This window comes from Lolium rigidum, chromosome 1, assembly GCF_022539505.1.
Source record: "Lolium rigidum isolate FL_2022 chromosome 1, APGP_CSIRO_Lrig_0.1, whole genome shotgun sequence".
Taxonomy (NCBI): domain Eukaryota; kingdom Viridiplantae; phylum Streptophyta; class Magnoliopsida; order Poales; family Poaceae; genus Lolium; species Lolium rigidum.
In genome coordinates this window covers 320684300-320694256 of record NC_061508.1, presented here as the reverse complement: position 1 = coordinate 320694256, position 9957 = coordinate 320684300, and the positions used below count along the sequence as shown (strand labels likewise).

The window sequence follows — 9957 nt, the reverse complement described above, 5'->3', positions numbered from 1 at the left end:
CAATGACTTCCATCGACTACTCATAAATAACATCTGGGCTCCCAGTGTGCTTCGATTTTGAGAGCTTCTTGCACCTGCTTCTCTTGCCGGCCATGGAGCCGAGGGGAGGAGTTTAGGTGCTCTGGGAGTTCAAGCTTGTTGGCGACAAGAAACTTCTGTCGTGACAACGAGTTGTTTTACGGTGCTCATTAGCAGATTATTGAATTGCATGCACTAACCAACTATTCCAAAAGCCCGAGCTGATGGAAAGATGTAGGTAATTTATTTCAACACTCACCCTACGTCTTTGCCCTTTGGCCTATTGTGACGCATGTTTGGGGAGCCGCGATATTTCTTTTAATTCTTGCGTTGGCCAGGATTTGATCCTAGGATCTCCTGCTCTGATACCATATTGAATTGCATGCACTAACCAATTATTCCAAAAGCCCGAGCTGATGGAAAGATGTAGGCAATTTATTTCAACACAGATCACCGATCTGCTATGTAAGGGAAGGCATCTACTGATGCCATACAGGTGTCCTTTCAACCTTCTTTAGTGGAGACCCTTCTCTGATGATGCAATGACAATGATGGTTGTCTGGCCCCGGTGATAGAGACGATGGCCATCAAAAGCATAATTCATGGTCGTAGGGGGTAAGGCAGATGAACTTGATTGCTTTAATAGAAGTTTTTCTGGGGTCCTCTTTATATTTTTCAAGGACCAGGTTCTACTTGCCACTTTTTCTAGGGTCCTTTTTGTAATTTGTATCACTGCCTTGACATGACGCAGCACATAGGTCCTTCAGGATCATTCCCGTTAAAAAAAAATAGTTGTGTGCATCTATGGATGCAAAGACCATGGAATTACCCCCAAAAAATAAGAGGCATAGACCAGTAACTCAATGAATGCATCTGGTCAGATTTGTGTGGTTGCATTGTCCATACATTGTAATCATCACCTTCTTTAATAGCCAATGCCACTCATTTCATAGATTGTTCCACATCAATTTTTTATGACATGAAGAAGAAAAACACGAGTGAAATATATTGATTCTTAATACGAAATTACCTTTTTAAGCTCCAAGCATATATGAAGTAACTAAAACAATTTTTGATGGGACTATAATTCTTAGTTCACCAATATATGTTAGCTTGAGGATAATATAAAGTTTTTCAAAATGGAGGGTCAGCCTCTGCATCGAAAAGATGCATACGATCATCTTTATTAAGTTTATTCAACAAAGGACGGACAAAGAGCATACATCAAAAACCCGAAGCATCCACTCAACACCTACAAACCCGACAATGAGTAAAGATCATGTCAACTAAGCCTATGCCCAAGAAAACAAAGAAAATCCCCCATCAGCTAGGAGTGGGAACATCGCGTACCCCGATACGCACTCTAGGCGAAACGAGAGTGTTCATCCGGTTTAGCAGACTTTTAGCGAGTACCTAATGTACACGCTACAGAAGTCGTCACTGCCATCTAACCACTGAGCAATCTTCAGGGTTATCATCCGCATAAACTTTGTCGATCCTGCCGATGGTGCCACCATGGTGCCAGACATCGCCTCCTCCCACGCGCGCATCTCCGCACGCGTCCTCCGTCGAGACTCCACGTCACCATGCCACCGAGACCCACCGTCGTCAACGCGGTAAGAACCACGCCACTCAACCTCGGAGCCCCTTCAGCCAACATCTGCTCCAAAAACGATGCCCACATGAGGGTAAACGGCGCAGATCATCGCCATCGTCCAATTCGGGAGGCCCAGATCTAAGATTTCCCCTGGAGCAGCCCAAGCGAGAAGACGATGGCTGCGATGACGATGCCTTCAACAAGTTAACGGCGTCTGCCGCCATCGCCCGCCATGACCGGAGTTGTAACTCGGATTTGACCGGCAGCCACGCCTTCCCAACTCGGTGCCAGCTTGATCCGTGCAGTGCCGCGCCGCAAAGGCACACACAACCACCGGATCTCCGACGAGGCTCCAACAGCCCCTCACCAGCCCCTCCACGCGTCGTCGACCACCAAGGACAGGTCAACAACGGATCTGAGCGGAAGTCAGATCCGCGGCTGCCACCACCAGCATCGCCGGACAGCAGCACCGCCAGCCATGGGGAGGACCGCCGCCGCACAGACGAGGTGCTCCGCCTCAATCGCTGCGCACCACACCTCCACGGGATCTGCCCCAGCAGCCCCCGAGAGCCGCGGTCGCGTGCCTCCAGCCCAGTCATCTTTGACGCCAGGCCCGCCGTCACCGCGGCCGATCGCCGGCGGGAACGGCAGAAGGGCATCCGCCGTGGGGATTGAAGTTTGGTGGCGGCTAGGGTTTCTCCCCTAGCGCCGCCCTGGAGAGCGACGTGGGGAGCGTTACGTAACCCAGAGGAGATAGCATCCAAGTAAGATGAGCCTAGGATCTGCTGAACCAGTCTATTGAACGTGTTACATTGCAAGTGGACTTGTTCTCTTTCTCTGTTAGTATTAGGCTAATAACTGACTCATGGATGCACTTTCGTAAAAAGGGGAAAAATCCGGTGGGTGCTTTTGAAATTACTGAGGCGGACTGTTTGTGAACTGGAACTAGCTACACGAAGTCCATACGTTTGGGTAAGAGACTGAAAAGATGAACCGCACACATAGTGTTCAAATATAGTATTCACTACGGATATTATCGTTGCCCAGAATCCATTGCTATCTTGACGATGCGTTATGGGCATCTGTGAGACGAGTCTACACACCCGCACCCGATTGAAGTACGACTGGGTGGTAAACTATCACAACAGCAGTTTTGGTTTCCCCAAATATCTCACTACCCAAGTACGCATGATCTGATCTGATCTTCCATTGCCGTGCTCGTCTGTCCACCGGAAAGCAATGCTTAGTCCTTGTTAATTTATAGTGCTTTGAGAAGTCACACCTTTTCGCTGTTAAAATTGAGATGGCATGACCCTGAAAATTGAAAGCAATGGTTGCGTGACTTCTTACAGGCGTTGCATGCTTTCTTTAGAAAATGTTGAATCATACAACCAGTTAGCTGTACACATATTGAGAAAGTGCATGACATGGATGCTCGTTCAATTCTGAAAGTAATTTTGAAGTTCTTCTCGTGAAAAAATATACATGAGGACATGAGGTGGTAACAGAGAGAAATCCGGACTTGCATTTCTGAGCAAATCGCAACGTGACTTCTGGGCGTCCTACATTTCTGTTAGTCATGCTCACCATGTGATTTCTTCTCCTTGTGTCACAAAAACAAAATCGCCCTGTTGCATGCCATGGCGTGTGGTATGATAATTGGTTGGGACGGCAACATGCATGTTTACAGCAAAGTAGAACTTCAGTTTCAACATTATGAGGACATGGGGACGGCAGCATGCATGTTTACAACAAAGTAGTAGAACTTCAGCTTCAACATTATGGAGACATTCCTAGAACCAAATCAGGATTCGCCACTCCTGAATTTTCTGAACATTGCTGCTTCGGCAGCTGTCCGGTCACCTGCAGGTGCCGCTCCACATTTTTGAACTGTACCTTGAGCCCGTGTGTTGCAGATAGGCCATTTTCCACAGAACCCCTTAACTTGGCTACGCCTAGGCCAGTCCAGTTGATTGTTGTCGCCACGAAATGTCGGCTCAGATGATAACATATTTGCGAACACCATCTTTAAGAAATTAGAGAAAAAATAAACTGAAAAGTAAGATTATTTTTTGTCCCCCGCCTTATCTGCCAACAGGTGGTCTCATATCTCTCAACTAGACAGAACTTAATTGAATTTAATATCCCCGATACTTATTGATAAGCCCAAGTTCTCATTTGAGTTACATTGGCTGAAATAAGAAGGCTTTTATGATATGATAGCAAAGGAGTGGAATTCGGTTTTAATAGGAACAAATCCTATGGACGTTTGGTTGAATAAGCTAAGACATATTAGAAGACTTTTAAAGGGATGGGCTAAGAATCAAAGTGAGAAATATAAAAAAGAAAAGGAGAAATTGCTATCTATTATTGATCATTTGGATTTGAAAGTAGAAACAAATCCATTGAATTTGAATGAAAGGGAAGAGCTTAAAAAAGCAAATGAAAGTTTAAATAAACTAAGAAGGGAAGAGGAGTCGAAATGGGCTCAACGAGCAAAAGTGAAACATATTCAAGAAGGAGGGAATAATACGAGATACTTTCACTTGATAGCAAATGGTAAACACCGAAAAAAGAAAATCTTTCAGCTGGAACAACAGGAAGGAACTATTGTTGGGGAGGAGAATCTGAAGGTCTATATTACTGAGTTCTATAAAAAATTGTTTGGGGCATCGGCTCCAAGTAATATTTCATTAGTTGAGGATGCCATACAAGATATACCGCAAATTTTAGTAGCTGAAAATGAGATCATGACAGCTCCTTTTTTTGAAGAGGGGGTGTATGAGGCAATCTCACAAATGGAACTTAATAAAGCTCCTGGACCAGATGACTATCCCTCTGAGTTTTATCAAAAAATTTGGGAAGTAATAAAGAAGGACTTGATGGCCATGTTTACTGAGTTTAGTACGGGGGAGTTTCCCTTATACAAACTTAATTTTGGCGTAATCACATTACTACCCAAAAAAGATGATGCGGTCCAAATTCAGCAATATAGACCTATTTGTTTGCTAAATGTATGTTTTAAAATATTTACTAAGTCTGGTACTAATCGTAAAACGGGGATTGCCCCAAGAATTTTAAAACCAAGACAATCAGCCTTTATGTCAGGAAGAAATATTTTAGAAGGGGTGGTCATTCTTGATGAAACAATTCACGAGTTACACACTAAGAAAATGGATGGGATTTTGTTTAAAATTGATTTCGAAAAGTCTTATGATAAAGTGAAATGATCCTTTTTGCAACAAACGTTGAGAATGAAGGGTTTTGCTCCGGAGTGGAGTCGAATAGTTCAGCAGTTTGTGCAAGGGGGAGTGTGGGTGTCAAGGTTAATGATGACATTGGTCATTATTTCCATACCAGAAAAGGGTTGAGACAAGGGGATCCTCTGTCACCTATGCTTTTTAATATTGTAGTTGACATGCTGGCTATCCTATTTGAACGAGCAAAAGAGGATGGTCAAGTAGGGGGGCTCATCCCTCATTTTGTTGAGTGTGGCATCTCCATACTACAATATGTTGATGACACGATTCTGTTTTTAGAACATGACTTACAAAAAGCAGTCAATATGGAATTAATTTTATATCTTTTTGAAGAGCTCTCGGGTCTTAAAATTAATTTTCATAAGAGTGAGATTTTTTTGTTTTGGAAAGGCCAAGGAGGAGGAGGTCCAGTATAGACAGATCTTTGGATGTGACGCTGGTTCACTCCCCTTTAGATATTTGGGTATTCCTATCCATTATAGGAAGCTAATGAACTCTGATTGATATCCGGTGGAAACCCGGTTTGAGAGAAAATTGGGATGCTGGAAAGGGAAATTACTATCCTATGGGGATAGGTTAGTCCTTATCAATTCAGTATTAACTAGCTTACCAATATTTATGTTGTCACTCCTACAAATACCTGTTGGGGTAAGAAAGCGGTTGGACTTCTATAGATCTAGGTTCTTTTGTCAGTCCGACGATAAGAAAAAGCAATATAGACTCACGAAATGGAATATTGTATGTCGGCCTAAGGATCAAGAGGGATTAGGTATTGAGATTCTCGAAATCAAAAACAGATGCTTAAGCAAATGGCTTTTTAAACTTCTGAATGAGGACGGGGTGTGGCAAGAATTGCTACAAGCCAAGTACTTAAGACAAAAGAATTTAGCCGAGGTACAAGCTAAACCCACTGATTCTCCTTTCTGAAAGGGGTTGATGGGGGTTAAAGAAGATTTTTTCTCTAGAGGATATTTTAAAGTGGGAAATGGCATGGAAACACGGTTCTGGGAAGATATATGGTTAGGAAAAGTATCTTTAGCTCAGCAATATCCATCTTTATATAATATTGTTCATCACAAAAATGTAACAGTAGCCCATGTGTTTGCACAAACTCCTCTGAATATTAGTTTCCGACGGCTGTTGAATGGTAACAAATGGATATCTTGGTTACGATTATGTCGTAAACTGGTGACGGTAAACTTGAGTGATGAAAGTGACTGCTTTGTATGGAATCTCACAACTAATGGATTATTTACGGTAAAGTCGATGTATGAGGATATTATGAGTGATCATACTCCTTTTTTGAGAAAGTACTTATGGAAGGTTAAAATTCCCCTAAAGATAAAAATATTTATGTGGTTTTTGAGTAATAAGGTTCTGTTGACTAAAGATAATCTAGTCAAACGATATTGGAATGAGTGTACGAAATGTGTCTTCTGTGGAGAAGAGGAATCGATCCAACACCTTTTCTTTGAGTGTCATTTAGCTAAGCTTCTTTGGCGTACAGTGAATTTCACATATGATCTTCCACCTCCAACCAATGTTACTAATATATTTGGTAATTGGTTGAATGGAGTAGATAGACGAGTTTCTGGTTTATGTTGGTCTATATAGAGGGCCAGGAATGATTTTATCTTTAACAAAAAACAATCTTTTCATTTCTTGCAGGTTATCCATTTGGTGTCACATTGGGTTCAGCTTTGGGCTTTCCTGTCGCCGGTGGGACAGCGGGATACTATGGTTACTGGATGCACATTGCTCCAGATGGTCGCTCAGGATATCTGGTGGCAGGCTGGCTGGCGTCATACTAGGAGACTACTTTGATGGCTGTTTGGAGTAGATTTTGCTTTTTTCGTTGGTTGATTTTTGTATCAATTCTGGGCGATGCATGAGTTGTAACACAAATACTAAACTTGGATTTTTTTAATAAAAGACTGTGTGCATCATCGTGATGCAGACCGGGGTGATACTCCTTTTCGAAGAAAAATGATGAATTTTTTTCAAGATGGTATTGAGAGATATAATAGATGCCCCCCATAGGGGCCTTCTCAGGCCATCCACGCACGCCACTAGGCACGCAAGGGCTGGCCGGTTGCTTCGTCTCGTTTCGAGCCAGCGATTGGGCCACGATGGTATAAAAGGCATCCCACAGAAAACCCTAGCATCTCTCCCCAATCCGCACGCATCCACCAGCCAATCCCTAACCCCGCAGCCGCCGCCGCCCCCGTCGCTTCTCCCCTTCCATCGTCCTCGCCTCTTCCACCCGCAACCTCCGCCGCCGGGCCGCCGCAGCCATGCACACAGTGGGGACGGACGACCACGACGATGGGACGCATGGGGTGCAGGGGAGGACGCCGCCAGGCCGTCGACAAGCTCCCTAGCGCTCGCAGCACCCCCGCGACGAGCAGGCACGCATCGACGCGCGCGGGGAGGCGCCGCCAGGCCGTCGATGGGCGCCAGAAGGATGGAGGGCTCCACCAGCCCGTCTCCATCGCTGCTGCGCTGCTCCCTCCTCCACGCCGTTGTTTCCCCTGCTGTGCTCCGCCCCGCCCTCTTCCTCTCCTCGAGTTCGCGCGGCCATGGGGGCGTGGAGGAGGCTGCCGATGGCGCTACTGCTGCTGCACGATTCGTCGGTAAATTACCCTGGCTATGGGGGTGCCACTTGTGCCGAGGGAGCTCGCCAGGGTGATGCACGCCGACGGTCGCTGCTGCGCTGCCCCCTCCTCTTGGCCTCCTTGTCTCCTTCCCCACTCCTTGTGGCTAAATTTTTCCATGTTACTGCTGGTAGGTATGACAAGAACGTGAGTCCTCCAGCAAGCGTTGGGTGCCATTTACAGTGTTCCTCCTACCGTGAGGAGGCAAAGGGATCAGTATAGGCCGGGTTTTCCACATCATTTGTATGTAAGCTCCAACTGAATCCCATTCTAATTCTGATTTTAGTTTGTCCATGTTATTCAGATGCAAGTTGACTCATGTTTATTTCTACTTTATTTAATCAAAAGTAGCAGTATTTTGCTCTGTACCTTTGTTTATTTGAAATACATGCATATGTAGTGAAATGAACAGATTTACTTTCTACTTGAAAAGATAAGCAAAGCAACTCTCACGCTCAACGATTCCGCGAGGCCTCCGATTCAGCGAGGACAGGTGGTTGCAGAGCATCAGCAGCGTGGCTACATGGAGGACGAGGCGTCGCTGGTTTGGTTAAAAGGAGCCGACAAGGAATTGGAGAAGAAGGCACCTAACCGAGCATAATACATATCTTATATATAGCATAATTTTATCCAGGTATGTTCCATCTTTTTTGCCACCATCATTCAGGAGAGACACAGAAAGATGTTGGGATGCATATGCGAATTGATTGCCTCAGTTTTCAGTATGGTTCTTTGGTTAATCATTTACCTTGACATGCAGAAGGAAGATGAGCGGCCAAAGGAAAAGGAAAAAAGGGAAGCCACATGCAATAGATAATGTCATGGAGGAACTGAGGTTGGAGAAAAAGCGTCGAGAAAAGAACGTGTCAGCCGACGCGGTGACGCCTCCATGGTGGGTATTCGTATATGCGACTTTCGGTTCATTCCACTAGACATCATATGAAATAAATCAGATGGCAATTTTGATTATATCGTTAGATTCAGTGTGCTATAATATTCTCTTGGTTGACTAGAATGTTAGGAAATCTATCATGGCTGGCAAACTTCTAGAAATTGTTTTAAATAGGTTTCTAGGCGACGGGATAAATTTGTGATTGCTTCCCATATTTCTTTCTCAGAATTCTTGTAGTTTGTCCTTGTATATGGTATACCGATGCTTGGAACTTTTACCTGCATCACTCTAGCCAGTTTGATGAATTAACGGATGAATCTGATTCCGGTGGGAGGTTACCGGGTTCATTTGGAGACATCGATCCCCAAACCACAAACTTATATGTTGGCACTCTCTCTCCTAAGGTTTATTTTCTGTGCCGTTCTTGTTCCGGCTAGACATAATTTTAAGTGTATATGCATCACGGTTAGCTTAACCGTGCAATATGTACCATATGGTGTTAGGTGGATTAGAATTTTCATTTGAGTACATTTGGTCGGTTTGAACCTATTGCAAGTGTCAAGATAATGTGACCTAGCTTGAACGTATGTAGAAAGCAAAAGACAGCATTGTGGGTTTATTGAATTCATGAATAGAGCAGGAGGACAGGCAGCCCAGGATTAAATGATAGGTTACTGTGCATTTCCATTCCATGTAGTGGCAATCATGATGTAGCCATAGGATAGCTTGAAATAGTGTCATGTTCGTACTTTTGAAATACTACTTCTACTTTTGCTTGTAATTTACTGAAATTATTTATCTTAGGTGTTGTACGACTATGAGCTGAAGATTGGGTGGGTCAAATATGTTGCTCTTCCATCACAAGTACTGCCTGGTCCTCCTCCGGGACATATGGCAATCAGAAGCAAGGAGGTTGTGTTTTCCATTCCAAAGTTTCTATATGCATCTAACTCTTATAATTTGTCTAGAAGGTCTAAGTAAATGACATGTTTTTGGTGTTTCGAGTTGTTCTTGATTACCATTTTTTATGTTGTCCAGGAGATGAAAGAGAAAAAAATCAAGAAGTAAATTCCTCCATGAACTAAATAGTAGTCGATAACAGCAGGTACCTATCTCGTACACCTTATGTTTCCTCACTTTACATGTATATCAATGCTAGATCGGTGTTCCCGTACTCGATGTGTATCATGCTAGATCAGTGTTCCCGTACTGAAATTGTTGGCTACTCGATGTGAAGTAAAGTTGTGCTTCTCGGAGGAGAACAAGAACTAATCGGAGGAGAAGGGGTCGGGGAAATCAATAGCTTTCACAGAAAGACAACCATAGTTACCTCTGCCTTTCTACAGATGTTCCTTATTTTAAGAAAAAGAGTGACATTTGCGATTGTAGCATCTGCAATCTCAGGTCAGGACAATCTGCTTCAAGATGCGTATCTGGTCTCCCAAACACGCCTGTCCTCAGAGTAACAATAGGGACCCATCAGGTTCTGAATCGCCCCTCCTGTCCCGTGGAATTCACTTCTATATTTTTAGTTCA

The 9957-nt window shown here is 44.0% G+C and overlaps 1 long non-coding RNA gene across 2 annotated transcripts; it reads left to right on the top strand.

Annotated features, from left to right (window-relative positions):
- Positions 1 to 7429: 7429 nt before the first annotated feature.
- On the top strand, positions 7430 to 9317 carry LOC124684264. Of its 2 annotated transcripts, XR_006996967.1 has the most exons (5): positions 7430 to 7508; positions 7664 to 7776; positions 7963 to 8163; positions 8290 to 8421; positions 9226 to 9317. It is a non-coding gene; the product is annotated as an uncharacterized LOC124684264 (long non-coding RNA). The 2 variants fall into 2 exon arrangements; XR_006996968.1 differs by lacking the exons at positions 8290 to 8421; positions 9226 to 9317 and having other exon boundaries at positions 7963 to 8209.
- The last annotated feature ends 640 nt before the right edge of the window (positions 9318 to 9957 follow it).